This window comes from Oncorhynchus gorbuscha, linkage group LG16 (assembly GCF_021184085.1).
Source record: "Oncorhynchus gorbuscha isolate QuinsamMale2020 ecotype Even-year linkage group LG16, OgorEven_v1.0, whole genome shotgun sequence".
Taxonomy (NCBI): Eukaryota; Metazoa; Chordata; class Actinopteri; order Salmoniformes; family Salmonidae; genus Oncorhynchus; species Oncorhynchus gorbuscha.
Window position 1 is genome coordinate 32,265,949 of NC_060188.1, and position 25,205 is coordinate 32,291,153.

A 25,205-nucleotide genomic window follows, 5' to 3' on the forward strand; every position below is an offset into this window, starting at 1 on the left:
AGATTATTGCTATTGAAGAGCCTATTTGAAACATTTGTCATGGAAGATCAATTCTGAGCACTTGAATCAAAGGACATGTCCAATTAAGCATTATCCATATCAAGTCCCCAATGACATGTTACAAATAAAGACTGGATTGTCAAAGCGCTGCTCGCAGGGTTCAAACCTGCACTGGGCAACCCCAATGGATTTTGAGTCCAACATTGGATTTCAAGTCCAATTTACAACTCTGCAGCTTGCTATGTTAAAATCAACCAGCCGGTTATGTGATTCTGTACATTTTACTTCTGTAAAGACTAGAATTTCTACTGAAGAGCCTATTTGAACTGTTGGTAAGGACAAAAGTATTCTGACAAATTCAACCTGAATCAAAGGACAAGTCCAGACATTATCCATATCAAGTCTCCAATGACATGTTGCAAATAAAGACTGGTTTGTCAATTTTGTGAGCAGGTTTCAAACCTCGCGGGAGACCCCATTGGATTTCAAGTCCAACGCCTTAACCACTCGGATCCATTTAAATTAAACACCAGGAGATAACCAGTTCTGATTCTGTACATTTTACTTCAGTCACCCAGACTAGACTTTCTACTGAAGAGCCTATTTGAACTGTTTGTCAAGGAAAAAATATTCTGAGCACTTGAATCAAAGGACAAGTCCATGTATTTAGCACACATTATCCATAACAAGTCTCCAATGACATGTTGCAAATAAAGACTGGTTTGTCAAAGCGCTGTGAGCAGGGTTCAAATCTGCGCGGGGAGAACCCATTGGATTTCAAGTCCAACGCAATTAAGACAATCTGCAGCTTGCTAGAAAAACCAGCCATTGATTCTGTACATTTTACTTCTGTAAAGACTAGACTTTCTACTGAAGAGCCTATTTGAACTGTTTGATCAATGAATTTTATTCTGACCACCTGAATCAAAGGACAAGTCCAGACATTATCCATATCATGTCTCCAATGACATGTTGCAAATAAAGACTGGTTTGTCAAAGCGCTGTGAGCAGGGTTGAAACCTGCACGGGGAGACCCCATTGGAATTCAAGTCCAACGCCTTAACCACTCGGCATCATTGCTTGCTAAAAAACCAGGCCTTAACCAGTCGGCTATCTGATTCTGTACATTTTTACTTCTGTAAAGACTAGACTTTCTACTGAAGAGCCTATTTGAACTGTTTGTCAAGGAATTTTATTCTGACCACCTGAATCAAAGGACAAGTCCAGACATTATCCATATCAAGTCTCCAATGACATGATGCAAATAAAGACTGGTTTGTCAAAACGCTGTGAGCAGGGTTCAAACTCTGAGGACATTACCCACCAGGCTACTTTAAACAGAATTTAACCAGTAATATCTGATTCTGTAATTTTTACTTCTGTAAACAACAGACTATCTGTACTGAAGAGCCTATTTGAACTGTTTGTCAATGAAAATATATTCTGAGCAACTGAATCAAAGAACAAGTCCATGCATTAAGCACATTATCCATATCAAGTCTCCAATGACATGTTGCAAATAAAGACTGGTTTGTCAAAGCGCTGTGAGCAGGGTTCGAAACTGTGAAGGGAGACCCCATTGGATTTCAAGTCCAATGCGCCTAACCACTCGGCCATCACAGCTTGCTATGTTAAAAACCAGGCCAACCATCTGATTCTGTACATTTTACTTCTGTAAAGAATAGACTTTCTACTGAAGAGCCTATTTGAACTGTTTGTCACGGAAAAAATATTCTGACACTTGAATCAAAGGACAAGTCCATTAAGACATTATCCATATCATGTCACCTAGGATATGTTAAAAATGAAAACTGGGTTGCCATGGCGCTGTGAGCAGGGTTCGAACCTGCGCGGGGAGACCCCATTGGATTTCAAGTCCAACGCCTTAACCACTCGGCCATCGCAGCTTGCTATGTTAAAAACCAGGCCTTAACCAGTCGGCTATCTGATTCTGTACATTTTTACTTCTGTAAAGAATAGACTTTCTACTGAAGAGCCTATTTGAACTGTTTGTCACGGAAAAAATATTCTGATCACTTGAATCAAAGGACGAGTCCATGCATTAAGCACATTATCCATATCATGTCACCTAGGATATGTTAAAAATGAAAACTTCGTTGCCATAGCGCTGTGATCGGTGTTCGAACCAGCACGGAGAGACCTCATTGGATTTCGAGTCCAACACCTTAACCTCTCGGCCATCACAGCATCTCCTCTTACCTACAGACCCTTAGCCAGTCCACTATCTCGTTCTGTCCATTTTACCTCTAAAGTGACCAGATTATTGCTATTGAAGAGCCTACTTGAAACATTTGTCATGGAAGATCAATTCTGAGCACTTGAATCAAAGGACATGTCCAAGCATTATCCATATCAAGTCCCCAATGACATGTTACAAATAAAGAGTGGATTGTCAAAGCGCTGCTCGCAGGGTTCAAACCTGCACTGGGCAACCCCAATGGATTTTGAGTCCAACGATTTAACCATTCTGCAATCACAGCTTTCTGAGTTACCTCACACAAGGACAAAAGTATCCAAATTCAACTGCCTAGTTGACATTTATTTCAAGCAAAGTTTTTTTTTTAAAAGCAATTTTCTAAGCAGTTCAATCGTGGGACGAGCACATAAAGTAAGGACCATTTAAATTCAAAGGAGATAGACCCAATTATTAAAGGTCTACTTTATCATCACCCAGTAAGCAGAGTTGAAAACTGTACACAGGGAGAATATATTGGACTTCAATTACAATGCTTAAACCACTTAGCCATCACAGCAGTAGGAATCTAAGGAAATTGATGAGAAGAAAGCAGAAGTGGGCTATATGCTTCAAGCAAGTTAAGAACATGGGTGGGGAGACCCCATTGAAATTCAGGTCCAACGTCTAAAGAACTCGGCCATTGCAGCTGTTGGAATGCAAGTAAAGGGATTGGGATTTGGAAACAGACATCATTGGTGAAAAATGGTAAACTTGATGGCACAACATTTTGATCTTATTGCGCCAAGTAAACTCGGTCCTTTCCAAAGCTGTGAAGGTTGGAAGTTTAATGTGCAAGTCAAAAAACTATGCAGAGAAAGTACAAGTGGACTATTCACTGAGAATAAGATTTTAAAAAGAGCAGAGAGACCCCATGGGGTTTCAAGTCTGAGGACATTACCCACCTGGCTCTCAGAATTTCCATAATAAATCTAATACAAACAACAGTATCTGTACTGAAGATACTATTTGAACTGTTTGCTAATGCAGATATACTCTGAGCAACTGAATCAAAGAACAAGTCCACGCATTAAGCACACATTATCAATATCAAGTCTCCAATGACATGTTGCAAATAAAGACTGGTTTGTCAAAGCGCTGTGAGCAGGGTTCGAATATGTGCAGGGAGACCCCATTGGATTTCAAGTCCAATGCAATTTACCAGTCGGCAATCGCAGCTTGCTATGTTAAAAACCAGCCAGCTATCTGATTCTGTACATTTTACTTCTGTAAAGACTAGACTTTCTACTGAAGAGCCTGTTTGAACTGTTTGTCAAGGAATTTTATTCTGACCACCTGAATCAAAGTACAAGTCCAGACATTATCCATATCAAGTCTCCAATGACATGATGCAAATAAAGACTGCTTTGTCAAAGCGCTGTGAGCAGGGTTCGAACCTGCGCGGGGAGACCCCATTGGATTTCAAGTCCAACGCCTTAACCACTCGGCATCACAGCTTGCTATGTTAAAAACCAGGCCTTAACCAGTCGGCTATCTGATTCTGTACATTTTTACTTCTGTAAAGAATAGACTTTCTACTGAAGAGCCTATTTGAACTGTTTGTCACGGAAAAAATATTCTGATCACTTGAATCAAAGGACGAGTCCATGCATTAAGCACATTATCCATATCATGTCACCTAGGATATGTTGCAAAAAAAGACTGGTTTGTCAAAGCGCTGTGAGCAGGGTTCGAAACTGCGAAGGGGAGACCCCATTGGATTTCAAGTCCAACGCCTTAACCACTCGGCCATCACAGCATCTCCTCTTAAATACAGGCCTTAACCAGTCCGCTATCTGATTATGTACATTTTACTTCTGTAAAGACTAGACTTTCCACTGAAGAGCCTATTTGAAACTGTTTGTCAAGGAAATCAATTTTCTGAGCACTTGAATCAAAGGACAAGTCCAAGCATTATCCATATCAAGTCCCCAATGACATGTTACAAATAAAGACTGGTTTGTCAAAGCGCTGTGAGCAGGGTTCAAACCTGCACTGGGCAACCCCAAGGCTTTTGAGCCTTAACCAGTCGGCTATCTGATTTAACCATTTTACTGCAATAAAGACAGACTTTCTACTGAAGAGCTTATTTGAACTGTTTGTCAAGGAAAAAATATTCAAATTCAACTGCCATATTGACATTTCCATTTCATGTCAAAGTTTTTGCAAAAAAGACAATTTGTCAAGCTGTGAGCAGGGTTCAATCGTGGGAGACCCCATTGCATTTCAAGTCCAAGGACCATTTAAATTCAAAGCTTGATAGACCCAATTATTAAAGGTCTATCTGATTATCATTTTACCCAGTAAAGACAGAGTTTCCACTGAAGAGCCTATTTGAACTGTTTGTCAAGGAAAAAATATTCTGAGCACTTGAATCAAAGGACAAGTTCAGACATTATCCATATCAAGTCTCCAATGACATGTTGCAAATAAAGACTGGTTTGTCAAAGCGCTGTGAGCAGGGTTCGAACCTGCGTGGGGAGACCCCATTGGATTTCAAGTCCAACGCCTTAACCACTCGGCCATCGCAGCTTGCTACGTTAAAAACCAGGCCTTAACAGGTCGGCTATCTGATTCTGTACATTTTACTTCTGTAAAGACTTGACTTTCCACTGAAGAACCTATTTGAACTGTTTGTCAAGGAAAAAATATTCTGAGCACTTGAATCAAAGGACAAGTTCAGACATTATCCATATCAAGTCTCCAATGACATGTTGCAAATAAAGACTGGTTTGTCAAAGCGCTGTGAGCAGGGTTCGGTGGGGAGACCCCATTGAAATTCAAGTCCAACGCCTTAAAGAACTCGGCCATTGCAGCTTTGGAATGCAAAAAGGCATCATTGGTGAAAAATGGTAAACTGATTCTGGCACAACATTTTGATCTTATTGCGCCAAGTAAACTCGGTCCTTTCCAAAGCTGTGAAGGTTGGAAGTTTAATGTGCAAGTCAAAAAACTATGTGCAGAGAAAGTACAAGTGGACTATTCACTTCTTCCCAAAGACAAAACTTTCTACTGAAGAGCCTATTTGAACTGTTTGTCAAAAATTTTATTCTGACCACCTGAATCAAAGTACAAGTCCAGACATTATCCATATCAAGTGACATGGGTTTCAAGTCTGAGGACATACCCACCTGGCTCTCAGAATTTCCATAATAAATCTAATACAAACAACAGTATCTGTACTGAAGATACTATTTGAACTGTTTGCTAATGCAGATATACTCTGAGCAACTGAATCAAATAACAAGTCCACGCATTAAGCACACATTATCAATATCAAGTCTCCATTGACATGTTGCAAATAAAGACTGGTTTGTCAAAGCGCTGTGAGCAGGGTTCGAATCTGTGCAGGGAGACCCCATTGGATTTCAAGTCCAATGCAATTTACCACTCGGCAATCGCAGCTTGCTATGTTAAAAACCAGCCAGCTATCTGATTCTGTACATTTTACTTCTGTAAAGACTAGACTTTCTACTGAAGAGCCTGTTTGAACTGTTTGTCAAGGAATTTTATTCTGACCACCTGAATCAAAGTACAGGTCCAGACATTATCCATATCAAGTCTCCAATGATATGATGCAAATAAAGACTGCTTTGTCAAAGCGCTGTGAGCAGGGTTCGAACCTGCGCGGGGAGACCCCATTTGGATTTCAAGTCCAACGCCTTAACCACTCGGCCATCGCAGCTTGCTATGTTAAAAACCAGGCCTTAACCAGTCGGCTATCTGATTCTGTACATTTTTACTTCTGTAAAGACTAGACTTTCTACTGAAGAGCCTATTTGAACTGTTTGTCACGGAAAAAATATTCTGATCACTTGAATCAAAGGACGAGTCCATGCATTAAGCACATTATCCATATCATGTCACCTAGGATATGTTAAAAATGAAAACTGGGTTGCCATGGAGCTGTGAGCAGGGTTCGAAACTGCGCAGGGAGACCCCATTGGATTTCAAGTCCAACGCCTTAACCTCTCGGCCATCACAGCATCTCCTCTTACCTACAGACCCTTAGCCAGTCCGCTATCTCGTTCTGTCCATTTTACCTCTAAAGTGACCAGATTATTGCTATTGAAGAGCCTACTTGAAACATTTGTCATGGAAGATCAATTCTGAGCACTTGAATCAAAGGACATGTCCAAGCATTATCCATATCAAGTCCCCAATGACATGTTACAAATAAAGAGTGGATTGTCAAAGCGCTGCTCGCAGGGTTCAAACCTGCACTGGGCAACCCCAATGGATTTTGAGTCCAACGATTTAACCATTCTGCAATCACAGCTTTCTGAGTTACCTCACACAAGGACAAAAGTATCCAAATTCAACTGCCTAGTTGACATTTATTTCAAGCAAAGTTTTTTTTTTTAAGCAATTTTCTAAGCAGTTCAATCGTGGGACGAGCACATAAAGTAAGGACCATTTAAATTCAAAGGAGATAGACCCAATTATTAAAGGTCTACTTTATCATCACCCAGTAAGCAGAGTTGAAAACTTACAGGGAGAATATATTGGACTTCAATTACAATGCTTAAACCACTTAGCCATCACAGCAGTAGGAATCTAAGGAAATTGATGAGAAGAAAGCAGAAGTGGGCTATATGCTTCAAGCAAGTTAAGAACATGGGTGGGGAGACCCCATTGAAATTCAGGTCCAACGTCTAAAGAACTCGGCCATTGCAGCTGTTGGAATGCAAGTAAAGGGATTGGGATTTGGAAACAGACATCATTGGTGAAAAATGGTAAACTTGATGGCACAACATTTTGATCTTATTGCGCCAAGTAAACTCGGTCCTTTCCAAAGCTGTGAAGGTTGGAAGTTTAATGTGCAAGTCAAAAAACTATGTGCAGAGAAAGTACAAGTGGACTATTCACTGAGAATAAGATTTTAAAAAGAGAGAGACCCCATGGGGTTTCAAGTCTGAGGACATTACCCACCTGGCTCTCAGAATTTCCATAATAAATCTAATACAAACAACAGTATCTGTACTGAAGATACTATTTGAACTGTTTGCTAATGCAGATATACTCTGAGCAACTGAATCAAAGAACAAGTCCACGCATTAAGCACACATTATCAATATCAAGTCTCCAATGACATGTTGCAAATAAAGACTGGTTTGTCAAAGCGCTGTGAGCAGGGTTCGAATATGTGCAGGGAGACCCCATTGGATTTCAAGTCCAATGCAATTTACCAGTCGGCAATCGCAGCTTGCTATGTTAAAAACCAGCCAGCTATCTGATTCTGTACATTTTACTTCTGTAAAGACTAGACTTTCTACTTAAGAGCCTGTTTGAACTGTTTGTCAAGGAATTTTATTCTGACCACCTGAATCAAAGTACAGGTCCAGACATTATCCATATCAAGTCTCCAATGATATGATGCAAATAAAGACTGCTTTGTCAAAGCGCTGTGAGCAGGGTTCGAACCTGCGGGGAGACCCCATTGGATTTCAAGTCCAACGCCTTAACCACTCGGCCATCGCAGCTTGCTATGTCAAAAACCAGGCCTTAACCAGTCGGCTATCTGATTCTGTACATTTTTACTTCTGTAAAGAATAGACTTTCTACTGAAGAGCCTATTTGAACTGTTTGTCACGGAAAAAATATTCTGATCACTTGAATCAAAGGAAGAGTCCATGCATTAAGCACATTATCCATATCATGTCACCTAGGATATGTTGCAAAAAAAGACTGGTTTGTCAAAGCGCTGTGAGCAGGGTTCGAAACTGCGAAGGGGAGACCCCATTGGATTTCAAGTCCAACGCCTTAACCACTCGGCCATCACAGCTTGCTACATTAAATACCAGGCCTTAACCAGTCGGCTATCTGATTCTGTACATTTTTACTTCTGTAAAGAATAGACTTTCTACTGAAGAGCCTATTTGAACTGTTTGTCACGGAAAAAATATTCTGATCACTTGAATCAAAGGACGAGTCCATGCATTAAGCACATTATCCATATCATGTCACCTAGGATATGTTAAAAATGAAAACTGGGTTGCCATAGAGCTGTGAGCAGGGTTCGAACCTGCGCGGGGAGACCCCATTGGATTTCGAGTCCAACGCCTTAACCTCTCGGCCATCACAGCATCTCCTCTTACCTACAGACCCTTAGCCAGTCCGCTATCTCGTTCTGTCCATTTTACCTCTAAAGTGACCAGATTATTGCTATTGAAGAGCCTACTTGAAACATTTGTCATGGAAGATCAATTCTGAGCACTTGAATCAAAGGACATGTCCAAGCATTATCCATATCAAGTCCCCAATGACATGTTACAAATAAAGAGTGGATTGTCAAAGCGCTGCTCGCAGGGTTCAAACCTGCACTGGGCAACCCCAATGGATTTTGAGTCCAACGATTTAACCATTCTGCAATCACAGCTTTCTGAGTTACCTCACACAAGGACAAAAGTATCCAAATTCAACTGCCTAGTTGACATTTATTTCAAGCAAAGTTTTTTTTTTTTAAAGCAATTTTCTAAGCAGTTCAATCGTGGGACGAGCACATAAAGTAAGGACCATTTAAATTCAAAGGAGATAGACCCAATTATTAAAGGTCTACTTTATCATCACCCAGTAAGCAGAGTTGAAAACTGTACAGGGAGAATATATTGTAGGAAGGAATCTAAGGAAATTGATGAGAAGAAAGCAGAAGTGGGCTATATGCTTCAAGCAAGTTAAGAACATGGGTGGGGAGACCCCATTGAAATTCAGGTCCAACGTCTAAAGAACTCGGCCATTGCAGCTGTTGGAATGCAAGTAAAGGGATTGGGATTTGGAAACAGACATCATTGGTGAAAAATGGTAAACTTGATGGCACAACATTTTGATCTTATTGCGCCAAGTAACCTCGGTCCTTTCCAAAGCTGTGAAGGTTGGAAGTTTAATGTGCAAGTCAAAAAACTATGTGCAGAGAAAGTACAAGTGGACTATTCACTGAGAATAAGATTTTAAAAAGAGCAGAGAGACCCCATGGGGTTTCAAGTCTGAGGACATACCCACCTGGCTCTCAGAATTTCCATAATAAATCTAATACAAACAACAGTATCTGTACTGAAGATACTATTTGAACTGTTTGCTAATGCAGATATACTCTGAGCAACTGAATCAAAGAACAAGTCCATGCATTAAGCAAACATTATCAATATCAAGTCTCCAATGACATGTTGCAAATAAAGACTGGTTTGTCAAAGCGCTGTGAGCAGGGTTCGAATCTGTGCAGGGAGACCCCATTGGATTTCAAGTCCAATGCAATTTACCACTCGGCAATCACAGCTTGCTATGTTAAAAACCAGCCAGCTATCTGATTCTGTACATTTTACTTCTGTAAAGAATAGACTTTCTACTGAAGAGCCTATTTGAACTGTTTGTCACGGAAAAAATATTCTGATCACTTGAATCAAAGGACGAGTCCATGCATTAAGCACATTATCCATATCATGTCACCTAGGATATGTTGCAAAAAAAGACTGGTTTGTCAAAGCGCTGTGAGCAGGGTTCGAAACTGCGAAGGGGAGACCCCATTGGATTTCAAGTCCAACGCCTTAACCACTCGGCCATCACAGCTTGCTACATTAAATACCAGGCCTTAACCAGTCGGCTATCTGATTATGTACATTTTACTTCTGTAAAGACTAGACTTTCCACTGAAGAGCCTATTTGAACTGTTTGTCAAGGAAAAAATTTCTGAGCACTTGAATCAAAGGACAAGTCCGTGTATTTAGCACACATTATCCATATCAAGTCTCCAATGACATGTTGCAAATAAAGACTGGTTTGTCAAAGCGCTGTGAGCAGGGTTCGAAACTGCGCGGGGAGACCCCATTGGATTTCGAGTCCAGGCTAACTTTAACCACCAGGCCTTAACCAGTCGGCTATCTGATTCTGTACATTTTACTTCAGTAAAGACTAGACTTTCTACTGAAGAGCTTATTTGAACTGTTTGTCAAGGAAAAAATATTCTGAGCACGTGAATCAAAGGACAAGTCCATGTATTTAGCACACATAATCCATATCAAGTCTCCAATGACATGTTGCAAAAAAAGACTGTCAAAGCGCTGTGAGCAGGGATCAAACAGCAAGGGGAGACCCCATTGGATTTCAAGTCCAACGCCTTAACCACTCTGCCATCACAGCTTGCTACTTTAAAAACCAGGCCTTAACAGGTCGGACTTTATCTGATTCTGTACATTTTACTTCTGTAAAGACTTGACTTTCCACTGAAGAGCCTATTTGAACTGTTTGTCAAGGAAAAAATATTCTGAGCACTTGAATCAAAGGACAAGTTCAGACATTATCCATATCAAGTCTCCAATGACATGTTGCAAATAAAGACTGGTTTGTCAAAGCGCTGTGAGCAGGGTTCGAACCTGCGTGGGGAGACCCCATTGGATTTCAAGTCCAACGCCTTAACCACTCGGCCATCGCAGCTTTGTATGTTAAAAACCAGGCCTTAACCAGTCGGCTATCTGATTCTGTACATTTTTACTTCTGTAAAGACAAGACTTTCTACTGAAGAGCCTATTTGAACTGTTTGTCAAGGATTTTATTCTGACCACCTGAATCAAAGTACAAGTCCAGACATTATCCATATCAAGTCTCCAATGACATGATTCAAGTCTGAGGACATACCCACCTGGCTCTCAGAATTTCCATAATAAATCTAATACAAACAACAGTATCTGTACTGAAGATACTATTTGAACTGTTTGCTAATGCAGATATACTCTGAGCAACTGAATCAAAGAACAAGTCCACGCATTAAGCACACATTATCAATATCAAGTCTCCAATGACATGTTGCAAATAAAGACTGGTTTGTCAAAGCGCTGTGAGCAGGGTTCGAATATGTGCAGGGAGACCCCATTGGATTTCAAGTCCAATGCAATTTACCAGTCGGCAATCGCAGCTTGCTATGTTAAAAACCAGCCAGCTATCTGATTCTGTACATTTTACTTCTGTAAAGACTAGACTTTCTACTTAAGAGCCTGTTTGAACTGTTTGTCAAGGAATTTTATTCTGACCACCTGAATCAAAGTACAGGTCCAGACATTATCCATATCAAGTCTCCAATGATATGATGCAAATAAAGACTGCTTTGTCAAAGCGCTGTGAGCAGGGTTCGAACCTGCGCGGGGAGACCCCATTGGATTTCAAGTCCAACGCCTTAACCACTCGGCCATCGCAGCTTGCTATGTTAAAAACCAGGCCTTAACCAGTCGGCTATCTGATTCTGTACATTTTTACTTCTGTAAAGACTAGACTTTCTACTGAAGAGCCTATTTGAACTGTTTGTCACGGAAAAAATATTCTGATCACTTGAATCAAAGGACGAGTCCATGCATTAAGCACATTATCCATATCATGTCACCTAGGATATGTTAAAAATGAAAACTGGGTTGCCATGGCGCTGTGAGCAGGGTTCGAACCTGCGCGGGGAGACCCCATTGGATTTCGAGTCCAACGCCTTAACCTCTCGGCCATCACAGCATCTCCTCTTACCTACAGACCCTTAGCCAGTCCGCTATCTCGTTCTGTCCATTTTACCTCTAAAGTGACCAGATTATTGCTATTGAAGAGCCTACTTGAAACATTTGTCATGGAAGATCAATTCTGAGCACTTGAATCAAAGGACATGTCCAAGCATTATCCATATCAAGTCCCCAATGACATGTTACAAATAAAGAGTGGATTGTCAAAGCGCTGCTCGCAGGGTTCAAACCTGCACTGGGCAACCCCAATGGATTTTGAGTCCAACGATTTAACCATTCTGCAATCACAGCTTTCTGAGTTACCTCACACAAGGACAAAAGTATCCAAATTCAACTGCCTAGTTGACATTTATTTCAAGCAAAGTTTTTTTTTTAAAAAAGCAATTTTCTAAGCAGTTCAATCGTGGGACGAGCACATAAAGTAAGGACCATTTAAATTCAAAGGAGATAGACCCAATTATTAAAGGTCTACTTTATCATCACCCAGTAAGCAGAGTTGAAAACTGTACAGGGAGAATATATTGGACTTCAATTACAATGCTTAAACCACTTAGCCATCACAGCAGTAGGAATCTAAGGAAATTGATGAGAAGAAAGCAGAAGTGGGCTATATGCTTCAAGCAAGTTAAGAACATGGGTGGGGAGACCCCATTGAAATTCAGGTCCAACGTCTAAAGAACTCGCCATTGCAGCTGTTGGAATGCAAGTAAAGGGATTGGGATTTGGAAACAGACATCATTGGTGAAAAATGGTAAACTTGATGGCACAACATTTTGATCTTATTGCGCCAAGTAAACTCGGTCCTTTCCAAAGCTGTGAAGGTTGGAAGTTTAATGTGCAAGTCAAAAAACTATGTGCAGAGAAAGTACAAGTGGACTATTCACTGAGAATAAGATTTTAAAAAGAGCAGAGAGACCCCATGGGGTTTCAAGTCTGAGGACATACCCACCTGGCTCTCAGAATTTCCATAATAAATCTAATACAAACAACAGTATCTGTACTGAAGATACTATTTGAACTGTTTGCTAATGCAGATATACTCTGAGCAACTGAATCAAAGAACAAGTCCACGCATTAAGCACACATTATCAATATCAAGTCTCCAATGACATGTTGCAAATAAAGACTGGTTTGTCAAAGCGCTGTGAGCAGGGTTCGAATATGTGCAGGGAGACCCCATTGGATTTCAAGTCCAATGCAATTTACCAGTCGGCAATCGCAGCTTGCTATGTTAAAAACCAGCCAGCTATCTGATTCTGTACATTTTACTTCTGTAAAGACTAGACTTTCTACTTAAGAGCCTGTTTGAACTGTTTGTCAAGGAATTTTATTCTGACCACCTGAATCAAAGTACAGGTCCAGACATTATCCATATCAAGTCTCCAATGATATGATGCAAATAAAGACTGCTTTGTCAAAGCGCTGTGAGCAGGGTTCGAACCTGCGCGGGGAGACCCCATTGGATTTCAAGTCCAACGCCTTAACCACTCGGCCATCGCAGCTTGCTATGTTAAAAACCAGGCCTTAACCAGTCGGCTATCTGATTCTGTACATTTTTACTTCTGTAAAGACTAGACTTTCTACTGAAGAGCCTATTTGAACTGTTTGTCACGGAAAAAATATTCTGATCACTTGAATCAAAGGACGAGTCCATGCATTAAGCACATTATCCATATCATGTCACCTAGGATATGTTAAAAATGAAAACTGGGTTGCCATGGCGCTGTGAGCAGGGTTCGAACCTGCGCGGGGAGACCCCATTGGATTTCGAGTCCAACGCCTTAACCTCTCGGCCATCACAGCATCTCCTCTTACCTACAGACCCTTAGCCAGTCCGCTATCTCGTTCTGTCCATTTTACCTCTAAAGTGACCAGATTATTGCTATTGAAGAGCCTACTTGAAACATTTGTCATGGAAGATCAATTCTGAGCACTTGAATCAAAGGACATGTCCAAGCATTATCCATATCAAGTCCCCAATGACATGTTACAAATAAAGAGTGGATTGTCAAAGCGCTGCTCGCAGGGTTCAAACCTGCACTGGGCAACCCCAATGGATTTTGAGTCCAACGATTTAACCATTCTGCAATCACAGCTTTCTGAGTTACCTCACACAAGGACAAAAGTATCCAAATTCAACTGCCTAGTTGACATTTATTTCAAGCAAAGTTTTTTAAAAAAGCAATTTTCTAAGCAGTTCAATCGTGGGACGAGCACATAAAGTAAGGACCATTTAAATTCAAAGGAGATAGACCCAATTATTAAAGGTCTACTTTATCATCACCCAGTAAGCAGAGTTGAAAACTGTACAGGGAGAATATATTGGACTTCAATTACAATGCTTAAACCACTTAGCCATCACAGCAGTAGGAATCTAAGGAAATTGATGAGAAGAAAGCAGAAGTGGGCTATATGCTTCAAGCAAGTTAAGAACATGGGTGGGGAGACCCCATTGAAATTCAGGTCCAACGTCTAAAGAACTCGGCCATTGCAGCTGTTGGAATGCAAGTAAAGGGATTGGGATTTGGAAACAGACATCATTGGTGAAAAATGGTAAACTTGATGGCACAACATTTTGATCTTATTGCGCCAAGTAAACTCGGTCCTTTCCAAAGCTGTGAAGGTTGGAAGTTTAATGTGCAAGTCAAAAACTATGTGCAGAGAAAGTACAAGTGGACTATTCACTGAGAATAAGATTTTAAAAAGAGCAGAGAGACCCCATGGGGTTTCAAGTCTGAGGACATACCCACCTGGCTCTCAGAATTTCCATAATAAATCTAATACAAACAACAGTATCTGTACTGAAGATACTATTTGAACTGTTTGCTAATGCAGATATACTCTGAGCAACTGAATCAAAGAACAAGTCCACGCATTAAGCAAACATTATCAATATCAAGTCTCCAATGACATGTTGCAAATAAAGACTGGTTTGTCAAAGCGCTGTGAGCAGGGTTCGAATATGTGCAGGGAGACCCCATTGGATTTCAAGTCCAATGCAATTTACCACTCGGCAATCATAGCTTGCTATGTTAAAAACCAGCCAGCTATCTGATTCTGTACATTTTACTTCTGTAAAGACTAGACTTTCTACTTAAGAGCCTGTTTGAACTGTTTGTCAAGGAAAAAATATTCTGACCACCTGAATCAAAGTACAGGTCCATGCATTAAGCACATTATCCATATCAAGTCTCCAATGATATGATGCAAAAAAGACTGGTTTGTCAAAGCGCTGTGAGCAGGGTTCGAACCTGCGAAGGGAGACCCCATTGATTTCAAGTCCAACGCCTTAACCACTCGGCCATCACAGCTTGCTATGTTAAAAACCAGGCCTTAACCAGTCGGCTATCTGATTCTGTACATTTTTACTTCTGTAAAGACTAGACTTTCTACTGAAGAGCCTATTTGAACTGTTTGTCAAGGAAAAAATATTTCTGATCACTTGAATCAAAGGACAAGTCCATGCATTAAGCACATTATCCATATCATGTCACCTAGGATATGTTAAAAATGAAAACTGGTTTGCCAAAGCGCTGTGAGCAGGGTTCGAACCTGCGCGGGGAGACCCCATTGGATTTCGAGTCCAACGCCTTAACCTTCGGCCATCACAGCATCTCCTCTTACCTAGGACCCTTAGCCAGTCCGCTATCTGATTCTGTCCATTTTACCTCTAAAGTGACCAGATTATTGCTATTGAAGAGCCTATTTGAAACATTTGTCAAGGAAGATCAATTCTGAGCACTTGAATCAAAGGACATGTCCATGCATTATCCATATCAAGTCCCCAATGACATGTTACAAATAAAGACTGGATTGTCAAAGCGCTGTGAGCAGGGTCAAACCTGCACTGGGCAACCCCAATGGATTTTGAAGTCCAACGATTTAACCATTCTGCAATCACAGCTTTCTGAGTTACCTCAAACCAGGACAAACAGTATCTGATTCTGTACATTTTACTGTTGACATTTATTTTCAACTGAAGAGCCTATTTGAACTGTTTGTCAAGGAAAAAATTTCTGAGCACTTCAATCAAAGGACAAGTTCAGACATTATCCATATCAAGTCTCCAATGACTGTTGCAAATAAAAAGGAGATAGACTGGTTTGTCAAAGCGCTGTGAGCAGGGTTTAACCTCATCACCCATTGGCAAGTCCAAAACCACTGTACAGGGAGCTTATATTGGAAAAACAATGCCTTAAACCAGTCGGCCATCTGATTCTGTAGGAATTTCTAAGAACTGTTTGATGAGAAGAAAGCTGACCACCTGAATCAAGTGGGCCATATCATGTCTCCAATGACATGATTCAAGTTAAGAACATGGGTGGGGAGACCCATTGAAATTCTGTAGGTCCAATACTATTTGAACTGTTTGCTAATGCAGATATATTGCAGCAACTGAATGCAAAGAACAAGTCCAAGGGATTAAGATTATCAATATCAAGTCTCCAAACATGTTGCAAATAAAAAATGTGTCAAAGCGCTGTGAGCAGGGTTCGAATATGTAAACTTGATGGCACAACATTTTGATCTTATTTCAAGTCCAATGTAAACCAGTCGGTCCTTTCCAAAGCTGTGAAGGTTGGAAGTTTAATGTGCAAGTCAAAAAACTATGTGCAGAGAAAGTACAAGTGGACTATTCACTGAGAATAAGATTTTAAAAGAGCAGAGAGACCCCATGGGGTTTCAAGTCTGAGGACATACCCACCTGGCTCTCAGAATTTCCATAATAAATCTAATACAAACAACAGTATCTGTACTGAAGATACTATTTGAACTGTTTGCTAATGCAGATATACTCTGAGCAACTGAATCAAAGAACAAGTCCACGCATTAAGCACACATTATCAATATCAAGTCTCCAATGACATGTTGCAAATAAAGACTGGTTTGTCAAAGCGCTGTGAGCAGGGTTCGAATATGTGCAGGGAGACCCCATTGGATTTCAAGTCCAATGCAATTTACCAGTCGGCAATCGCAGCTTGCTATGTTAAAAACCAGCCAGCTATCTGATTCTGTACATTTTACTTCTGTAAAGACTAGACTTTCTACTTAAGAGCCTGTTTGAACTGTTTGTCAAGGAATTTTATTCTGACCACCTGAATCAAAGTACAGGTCCAGACATTATCCATATCAAGTCTCCAATGATATGATGCAAATAAAGACTGCTTTGTCAAAGCGCTGTGAGCAGGGTTCGAACCTGCGCGGGGAGACCCCATTGGATTTCAAGTCCAACGCCTTAACCACTCGGCCATCGCAGCTTGCTATGTTAAAAACCAGGCCTTAACCAGTCGGCTATCTGATTCTGTACATTTTTACTTCTGTAAAGACTAGACTTTCTACTGAAGAGCCTATTTGAACTGTTTGTCACGGAAAAAATATTCTGATCACTTGAATCAAAGGACGAGTCCATGCATTAAGCACATTATCCATATCATGTCACCTAGGATATGTTAAAAATGAAAACTGGGTTGCCATGGCGCTGTGAGCAGGGTTCGAACCTGCGCGGGGAGACCCCATTGGATTTCGAGTCCAACGCCTTAACCTCTCGGCCATCACAGCATCTCCTCTTACCTACAGACCCTTAGCCAGTCCGCTATCTCGTTCTGTCCATTTTACCTCTAAAGTGACCAGATTATTGCTATTGAAGAGCCTACTTGAAACATTTGTCATGGAAGATCAATTCTGAGCACTTGAATCAAAGGACATGTCCAAGCATTATCCATATCAAGTCCCCAATGACATGTTACAAATAAAGAGTGGATTGTCAAAGCGCTGCTCGCAGGGTTCAAACCTGCACTGGGCAACCCCAATGGATTTTGAGTCCAACGATTTAACCATTCTGCAATCACAGCTTTCTGAGTTACCTCACACAAGGACAAAAGTATCCAAATTCAACTGCCTAGTTGACATTTATTTCAAGCAAAGTTTTTTTTTTAAAGCAATTTTCTAAGCAGTTCAATCGTGGGACGAGCACATAAAGTAAGGACCATTTAAATTCAAAGGAGATAGACCCAATTATTAAAGGTCTACTTTATCATCACCCAGTAAGCAGAGTTGAAAACTGTACAGGGAGAATATATTGGACTTCAATTACAATGCTTAAACCACTTAGCCATCACAGCAGTAGGAATCTAAGGAAATTGATGAGAAGAAAGCAGAAGTGGGCTATATGCTTCAAGCAAGTTAAGAACATGGGTGGGGAGACCCCATTGAAATTCAGGTCCAACGTCTAAAGAACTCGGCCATTGCAGCTGTTGGAATGCAAGTAAAGGGATTGGGATTTGGAAACAGACATCATTGGTGAAAAATGGTAAACTTGATGGCACAACATTTTGATCTTATTGCGCCAAGTAAACTCGGTCCTTTCCAAAGCTGTGAAGGTTGGAAGTTTAATGTGCAAGTCAAAAAACTATGTGCAGAGAAAGTACAAGTGGACTATTCACTGAGAATAAGATTTTAAAAAGAGCAGAGAGACCCCATGGGGTTTCAAGTCTGAGGACATACCCACCTGGCTCTCAGAATTTCCATAATAAATCTAATACAAACAACAGTATCTGTACTGAAGATACTATTTGAACTGTTTGCTAATGCAGATATACTCTGAGCAACTGAATCAAAGAACAAGTCCACGCATTAAGCACACATTATCAATATCAAGTCTCCAATGACATGTTGCAAATAAAGACTGGTTTGTCAAAGCGCTGTGAGCAGGGTTCGAATATGTGCAGGGAGACCCCATTGGATTTCAAGTCCAATGCAATTTACCAGTCGGCAATCGCAGCTTGCTATGTTAAAAACCAGCCAGCTATCTGATTCTGTACATTTTACTTCTGTAAAGACTAGACTTTCTACTTAAGAGCCTGTTTGAACTGTTTGTCAAAGAATTTTATTCTGACCACCTGAATCAAAGTACAGGTCCAGACATTATCCATATCAAGTCTCCAATGATATGATGCAAATAAAGACTGCTTTGTCAAAGCGCTGTGAGCAGGGTTCGAACCTGCGCGGGAGACCCCATTGGATTTCAAGTCCAACGCCTTAACCACTCGGCCATCGCAGCTTGCTATGTTAAAAACCAGGCCTTAACCAGTCGGCTATCTGATTCTGTACATTTTTACTTCTGTAAAGACTAGACTTTCTACTGAAGAGCCTATTTGAACTGTTTGTCACGGAAAAAATATTCTGATCACTTGAATCAAAGGACGAGTCCATGCATTAAGCACATTATCCATATCATGTCACCTAGGATATGTTAAAAATGAAAACTGGGTTGCCATGGCGCTGTGAGCAGGGTTCGAACCTGCGCGGGAGACCCCATTGGATTTCGAGTCCAACGCCTTAACCTCTCGGCCATCACAGCATCTCCTCTTACCTACAGACCCTTAGCCAGTCCGCTATCTCGTTCTGTCCATTTTACCTCTAAAGTGACCAGATTATTGCTATTGAAGAGCCTACTTGAAACATTTGTCATGGAAGATCAATTCTGAGCACTTGAATCAAAGGACATGTCCAAGCATTATCCATATCAAGTCCCCAATGACATGTTACAAATAAAGAGTGGATTGTCAAAGCGCTGCTCGCAGGGTTCAAACCTGCACTGGGCAACCCCAATGGATTTTGAGTCCAACGATTTAACCATTCTGCAATCACAGCTTTCTGAGTTACCTCACACAAGGACAAAAGTATCCAAATTCAACTGCCTAGTTGACATTTATTTCAAGCAAAGTTTTTTTTTAAAGCAATTTTCTAAGCAGTTCAATCGTGGGACGAGCACATAAAGTAAGGACCATTTAAATTCAAAGGAGATAGACCCAATTATTAAAGGTCTACTTTATCATCACCCAGTAAGCAGAGTTGAAAACTGTACAGGGAGAATATATTGGACTTCAATTACAATGCTTAAACCACTTAGCCATCACAGCAGTAGGAATCTAAGGAAATTGATGAGAAGAAAGCAGAAGTGGGCTATATGCTTCAAGCAAGTTAAGAACATGGGTGGGGAGACCCCATTGAAATTCAGGTCCAACGTCTAAAGAACTCGGCCATTGCAGCTGTTGGAATGCAAGTAAAGGGATTGGGATTTGGAAACAGACATCATTGGTGAAAAATGGTAAACTTGATGGCACAACATTTTGATCTTATTGCGCCAAGTAAACTCGGTCCTTTCCAAAGCTGTGAAGGTTGGAAGTTTAATGTGCAAGTCAAAAAACTATGTGCAGAGAAAGTACAAGTGGACTATTCACTGAGAATAAGATTTTAAAAAGAGCAGAGAGACCCCATGGGGTTTCAAGTCTGAGGACATTACCCACCTGGCTCTCAGAATTTCCATAATAAATCTAATACAAACAACAGTATCTGTACTGAAGATACTATTTGAACTGTTTGCTAATGCAGATATACTCTGAGCAACTGAATCAAAGAACAAGTCCACGCATTAAGCACACATTATCAATATCAAGTCTCCAATGACATGTTGCAAATAAAGACTGGTTTGTCAAAGCGCTGTGAGCAGGGTTCGAATATGTGCAGGGAGACCCCATTGGATTTCAAGTCCAATGCAATTTACCAGTCGGCAATCGCAGCTTGCTATGTTAAAAACCAGCCAGCTATCTGATTCTGTACATTTTACTTCTGTAAAGACTAGACTTTCTACTTAAGAGCCTGTTTGAACTGTTTGTCAAGGAATTTTATTCTGACCACCTGAATCAAAGTACAGGTCCAGACATTATCCATATCAAGTCTCCAATGATATGATGCAAATAAAGACTGCTTTGTCAAAGCGCTGTGAGCAGGGTTCGAACCTGCGCGGGAGACCCCATTGGATTTCAAGTCCAACGCCTTAACCACTCGGCCATCGCAGCTTGCTATGTTAAAAACCAGGCCTTAACCAGTCGGCTATCTGATTCTGTACATTTTTACTTCTGTAAAGACTAGACTTTCTACTGAAGAGCCTATTTGAACTGTTTGTCACGGAAAAAATATTCTGATCACTTGAATCAAAGGACGAGTCCATGCATTAAGCACATTATCCATATCATGTCACCTAGGATATGTTAAAAATGAAAACTGGGTTGCCATGGCGCTGTGAGCAGGGTTCGAACCTGCGCGGGGAGACCCCATTGGATTTCGAGTCCAACGCCTTAACCTCTCGGCCATCACAGCATCTCCTCTTACCTACAGACCCTTAGCCAGTCCGCTATCTCGTTCTGTCCATTTTACCTCTAAAGTGACCAGATTATTGCTATTGAAGAGCCTACTTGAAACATTTGTCATGGAAGATCAATTCTGAGCACTTGAATCAAAGGACATGTCCAAGCATTATCCATATCAAGTCCCCAATGACATGTTACAAATAAAGAGTGGATTGTCAAAGCGCTGCTCGCAGGGTTCAAACCTGCACTGGGCAACCCCAATGGATTTTGAGTCCAACGATTTAACCATTCTGCAATCACAGCTTTCTGAGTTACCTCACACAAGGACAAAAGTATCCAAATTCAACTGCCTAGTTGACATTTATTTCAAGCAAAGTTTTTTTTTAAAGCAATTTTCTAAGCAGTTCAATCGTGGGACGAGCACATAAAGTAAGGACCATTTAAATTCAAAGGAGATAGACCCAATTATTAAAGGTCTACTTTATCATCACCCAGTAAGCAGAGTTGAAAACTGTACAGGGAGAATATATTGGACTTCAATTACAATGCTTAAACCACTTAGCCATCACAGCAGTAGGAATCTAAGGAAATTGATGAGAAGAAAGCAGAAGTGGGCTATATGCTTCAAGCAAGTTAAGAACATGGGTGGGGAGACCCCATTGAAATTCAGGTCCAACGTCTAAAGAACTCGGCCATTGCAGCTGTTGGAATGCAAGTAAAGGGATTGGGATTTGGAAACAGACATCATTGGTGAAAAATGGTAAACTTGATGGCACAACATTTTGATCTTATTGCGCCAAGTAAACTCGGTCCTTTCCAAAGCTGTGAAGGTTGGAAGTTTAATGTGCAAGTCAAAAAACTATGTGCAGAGAAAGTACAAGTGGACTATTCACTGAGAATAAGATTTTAAAAAGAGCAGAGAGACCCCATGGGGTTTCAAGTCTGAGGACATTACCCACCTGGCTCTCAGAATTTCCATAATAAATCTAATACAAACAACAGTATCTGTACTGAAGATACTATTTGAACTGTTTGCTAATGCAGATATACTCTGAGCAACTGAATCAAAGAACAAGTCCACGCATTAAGCACACATTATCAATATCAAGTCTCCAATGACATGTTGCAAATAAAGACTGGTTTGTCAAAGCGCTGTGAGCAGGGTTCGAATATGTGCAGGGAGACCCCATTGGATTTCAAGTCCAATGCAATTTACCAGTCGGCAATCGCAGCTTGCTATGTTAAAAACCAGCCAGCTATCTGATTCTGTACATTTTACTTCTGTAAAGACTAGACTTTCTACTTAAGAGCCTGTTTGAACTGTTTGTCAAGGAATTTTATTCTGACCACCTGAATCAAAGTACAGGTCCAGACATTATCCATATCAAGTCTCCAATGATATGATGCAAATAAAGACTGCTTTGTCAAAGCGCTGTGAGCAGGGTTCGAACCTGCGCGGGGAGACCCCATTGGATTTCAAGTCCAACGCCTTAACCACTCGGCCATCGCAGCTTGCTATGTTAAAAACCAGGCCTTAACCAGTCGGCTATCTGATTCTGTACATTTTTACTTCTGTAAAGACTAGACTTTCTACTGAAGAGCCTATTTGAACTGTTTGTCACGGAAAAAATATTCTGATCACTTGAATCAAAGGACGAGTCCATGCATTAAGCACATTATCCATATCATGTCACCTAGGATATGTTAAAAATGAAAACTGGGTTGCCATGGCGCTGTGAGCAGGGTTCGAACCTGCGCGGGAGACCCCATTGGATTTCGAGTCCAACGCCTTAACCTCTCGGCCATCACAGCATCTCCTCTTACCTACAGACCCTTAGCCAGTCCGCTATCTCGTTCTGTCCATTTTACCTCTAAAGTGACCAGATTATTGCTATTGAAGAGCCTACTTGAAACATTTGTCATGGAAGATCAATTCTGAGCACTTGAATCAAAGGACATGTCCAAGCATTATCCATATCAAGTCCCCAATGACATGTTACAAATAAAGAGTGGATTGTCAAAGCGCTGCTCGCAGGGTTCAAACCTGCACTGGGCAACCCCAATGGATTTTGAGTCCAACGATTTAACCATTCTGCAATCACAGCTTTCTGAGTTACCTCACACAAGGACAAAAGTATCCAAATTCAACTGCCTAGTTGACATTTATTTCAAGCAAAGTTTTTTTTTAAAGCAATTTTCTAAGCAGTTCAATCGTGGGACGAGCACATAAAGTAAGGACCATTTAAATTCAAAGGAGATAGACCCAATTATTAAAGGTCTACTTTATCATCACCCAGTAAGCAGAGTTGAAAACTGTACAGGGAGAATATATTGGACTTCAATTACAATGCTTAAACCACTTAGCCATCACAGCAGTAGGAATCTAAGGAAATTGATGAGAAGAAAGCAGAAGTGGGCTATATGCTTCAAGCAAGTTAAGAACATGGGTGGGGAGACCCCATTGAAATTCAGGTCCAACGTCTAAAGAACTCGGCCATTGCAGCTGTTGGAATGCAAGTAAAGGGATTGGGATTTGGAAACAGACATCATTGGTGAAAAATGGTAAACTTGATGGCACAACATTTTGATCTTATTGCGCCAAGTAAACTCGGTCCTTTCCAAAGCTGTGAAGGTTGGAAGTTTAATGTGCAAGTCAAAAAACTATGTGCAGAGAAAGTACAAGTGGACTATTCACTGAGAATAAGATTTTAAAAAGAGCAGAGAGACCCCATGGGGTTTCAAGTCTGAGGACATTACCCACCTGGCTCTCAGAATTTCCATAATAAATCTAATACAAACAACAGTATCTGTACTGAAGATACTATTTGAACTGTTTGCTAATGCAGATATACTCTGAGCAACTGAATCAAAGAACAAGTCCACGCATTAAGCACACATTATCAATATCAAGTCTCCAATGACATGTTGCAAATAAAGACTGGTTTGTCAAAGCGCTGTGAGCAGGGTTCGAATATGTGCAGGGAGACCCCATTGGATTTCAAGTCCAATGCAATTTACCAGTCGGCAATCGCAGCTTGCTATGTTAAAAACCAGCCAGCTATCTGATTCTGTACATTTTACTTCTGTAAAGACTAGACTTTCTACTTAAGAGCCTGTTTGAACTGTTTGTCAAGGAATTTTATTCTGACCACCTGAATCAAAGTACAGGTCCAGACATTATCCATATCAAGTCTCCAATGATATGATGCAAATAAAGACTGCTTTGTCAAAGCGCTGTGAGCAGGGTTCGAACCTGCGCGGGGAGACCCCATTGGATTTCAAGTCCAAAGCCTTAACCACTCGGCCATCGCAGCTTGCTATGTTAAAAACCAGGCCTTAACCAGTCGGCTATCTGATTCTGTACATTTTTACTTCTGTAAAGACTAGACTTTCTACTGAAGAGCCTATTTGAACTGTTTGTCACGGAAAAAATATTCTGATCACTTGAATCAAAGGACAAGTCCATGCATTAAGCACATTATCCATATCATGTCACCTAGGATATGTTAAAAATGAAAACTGGGTTGCCATAGCGCTGTGAGCAGGGTTCAAACCTGCGCGGGGAGACCCCATTGGATTTCGAGTCCAACGCCTTAACCTCTCGGCCATCACAGCATCTCCTCTTACCTAAATCAAATCAAATCAAATCAAATTTATTTTCTGTCCATTTTACCTCTAAAGTGACCAGATTATTGCTATTGAGAGCCTGAAACATTTGTCAAAGTCAATTCTGTACAGAATCAAAGGACATGTCCATTGGATTGTCAAAGGCTGTAAAACCTGCACTGGGCTACCCCAATGGAAAGTCCAACGATTTAACCATTCTGAATCAGGCCTGAACCTCAGGAAAAAACCAGAGAGGAACTGCCTAGTTGACTTTATTTCAAGCAAAGTTTTTTTTAAAGCAATTTTCTGGTTCTGTGGGACGAGCACATAAAGTAAGGACCATTTAAATTCAAAAGATGACCAAGATGTTAAATGTCTCTAATCATCACCAGCAGGTGAACTGTTTGTCAGGTGGAAATTGATGGAAGAAAGCAGAAGTGGGCTATATGCCATCAAGTTAGGAACATAGGGGGGAGACCCCATTGAAATTCAGGTCCAACTCAAAGAACTCCGATTGCAGCTGTTGGAATGCAAAAGAAAGGAGGGATTAGAGAGAGACATCATTGGTGGGGTGGCCAGATCCTCTTCTGGCTGTGCCGGGTGTTTATAACAGAACTGTGATGGCCAAGATGTTCAAGTGGATATTCACTCATAAATTTTAAAACCAGCATGGTTGAATAATCTAATACAAACAACAGTATCTGT

General features: G+C 40.8%; 28 non-coding genes across 28 annotated transcripts; all 28 read right to left on the bottom strand.

Moving 5' to 3' along the window:
• Positions 1-1,540: 1,540 nt before the first annotated feature.
• trnas-uga lies at positions 1,541-1,623 on the bottom strand. The gene has a single exon. It is a non-coding gene; the product is annotated as a tRNA-Ser (tRNA).
• Positions 1,624-1,825: 202 nt separating this feature from the next.
• Positions 1,826-1,907, bottom strand: trnas-uga. The gene has a single exon. It is a non-coding gene; the product is annotated as a tRNA-Ser (tRNA).
• A 1,723-nt stretch (positions 1,908-3,630) lies between these two features.
• On the bottom strand, positions 3,631-3,711 carry trnas-uga. Its single transcript has one exon. It is a non-coding gene; the product is annotated as a tRNA-Ser (tRNA).
• A 219-nt stretch (positions 3,712-3,930) lies between these two features.
• Positions 3,931-4,013, bottom strand: trnas-uga. The gene has a single exon. It is a non-coding gene; the product is annotated as a tRNA-Ser (tRNA).
• A 691-nt stretch (positions 4,014-4,704) lies between these two features.
• On the bottom strand, positions 4,705-4,786 carry trnas-uga. The gene has a single exon. It is a non-coding gene; the product is annotated as a tRNA-Ser (tRNA).
• A 1,070-nt stretch (positions 4,787-5,856) lies between these two features.
• Positions 5,857-5,939, bottom strand: trnas-uga. The gene has a single exon. It is a non-coding gene; the product is annotated as a tRNA-Ser (tRNA).
• A 219-nt stretch (positions 5,940-6,158) lies between these two features.
• Positions 6,159-6,240, bottom strand: trnas-uga. Its single transcript has one exon. It is a non-coding gene; the product is annotated as a tRNA-Ser (tRNA).
• A 1,417-nt stretch (positions 6,241-7,657) lies between these two features.
• Positions 7,658-7,737, bottom strand: trnas-uga. Its single transcript has one exon. It is a non-coding gene; the product is annotated as a tRNA-Ser (tRNA).
• Positions 7,738-7,956: 219 nt separating this feature from the next.
• trnas-uga lies at positions 7,957-8,039 on the bottom strand. Its single transcript has one exon. It is a non-coding gene; the product is annotated as a tRNA-Ser (tRNA).
• Positions 8,040-8,258: 219 nt separating this feature from the next.
• On the bottom strand, positions 8,259-8,340 carry trnas-cga. The gene has a single exon. It is a non-coding gene; the product is annotated as a tRNA-Ser (tRNA).
• A 1,394-nt stretch (positions 8,341-9,734) lies between these two features.
• On the bottom strand, positions 9,735-9,817 carry trnas-uga. Its single transcript has one exon. It is a non-coding gene; the product is annotated as a tRNA-Ser (tRNA).
• A 782-nt stretch (positions 9,818-10,599) lies between these two features.
• On the bottom strand, positions 10,600-10,681 carry trnas-uga. The gene has a single exon. It is a non-coding gene; the product is annotated as a tRNA-Ser (tRNA).
• Positions 10,682-11,357: 676 nt separating this feature from the next.
• trnas-uga lies at positions 11,358-11,439 on the bottom strand. The gene has a single exon. It is a non-coding gene; the product is annotated as a tRNA-Ser (tRNA).
• Positions 11,440-11,658: 219 nt separating this feature from the next.
• trnas-cga lies at positions 11,659-11,740 on the bottom strand. The gene has a single exon. It is a non-coding gene; the product is annotated as a tRNA-Ser (tRNA).
• Positions 11,741-13,162: 1,422 nt separating this feature from the next.
• Positions 13,163-13,244, bottom strand: trnas-uga. Its single transcript has one exon. It is a non-coding gene; the product is annotated as a tRNA-Ser (tRNA).
• Positions 13,245-13,463: 219 nt separating this feature from the next.
• trnas-cga lies at positions 13,464-13,545 on the bottom strand. Its single transcript has one exon. It is a non-coding gene; the product is annotated as a tRNA-Ser (tRNA).
• Positions 13,546-14,972: 1,427 nt separating this feature from the next.
• Positions 14,973-15,053, bottom strand: trnas-uga. The gene has a single exon. It is a non-coding gene; the product is annotated as a tRNA-Ser (tRNA).
• A 220-nt stretch (positions 15,054-15,273) lies between these two features.
• On the bottom strand, positions 15,274-15,354 carry trnas-cga. The gene has a single exon. It is a non-coding gene; the product is annotated as a tRNA-Ser (tRNA).
• Positions 15,355-16,918: 1,564 nt separating this feature from the next.
• Positions 16,919-17,000, bottom strand: trnas-uga. Its single transcript has one exon. It is a non-coding gene; the product is annotated as a tRNA-Ser (tRNA).
• Positions 17,001-17,219: 219 nt separating this feature from the next.
• Positions 17,220-17,301, bottom strand: trnas-cga. Its single transcript has one exon. It is a non-coding gene; the product is annotated as a tRNA-Ser (tRNA).
• A 1,420-nt stretch (positions 17,302-18,721) lies between these two features.
• trnas-uga lies at positions 18,722-18,802 on the bottom strand. The gene has a single exon. It is a non-coding gene; the product is annotated as a tRNA-Ser (tRNA).
• Positions 18,803-19,021: 219 nt separating this feature from the next.
• Positions 19,022-19,102, bottom strand: trnas-cga. Its single transcript has one exon. It is a non-coding gene; the product is annotated as a tRNA-Ser (tRNA).
• Positions 19,103-20,522: 1,420 nt separating this feature from the next.
• trnas-uga lies at positions 20,523-20,603 on the bottom strand. The gene has a single exon. It is a non-coding gene; the product is annotated as a tRNA-Ser (tRNA).
• Positions 20,604-20,822: 219 nt separating this feature from the next.
• On the bottom strand, positions 20,823-20,904 carry trnas-cga. Its single transcript has one exon. It is a non-coding gene; the product is annotated as a tRNA-Ser (tRNA).
• A 1,420-nt stretch (positions 20,905-22,324) lies between these two features.
• On the bottom strand, positions 22,325-22,406 carry trnas-uga. Its single transcript has one exon. It is a non-coding gene; the product is annotated as a tRNA-Ser (tRNA).
• Positions 22,407-22,625: 219 nt separating this feature from the next.
• On the bottom strand, positions 22,626-22,706 carry trnas-cga. The gene has a single exon. It is a non-coding gene; the product is annotated as a tRNA-Ser (tRNA).
• Positions 22,707-24,126: 1,420 nt separating this feature from the next.
• Positions 24,127-24,208, bottom strand: trnas-uga. Its single transcript has one exon. It is a non-coding gene; the product is annotated as a tRNA-Ser (tRNA).
• A 219-nt stretch (positions 24,209-24,427) lies between these two features.
• On the bottom strand, positions 24,428-24,509 carry trnas-cga. The gene has a single exon. It is a non-coding gene; the product is annotated as a tRNA-Ser (tRNA).
• Positions 24,510-25,205: the final 696 nt, after the last annotated feature.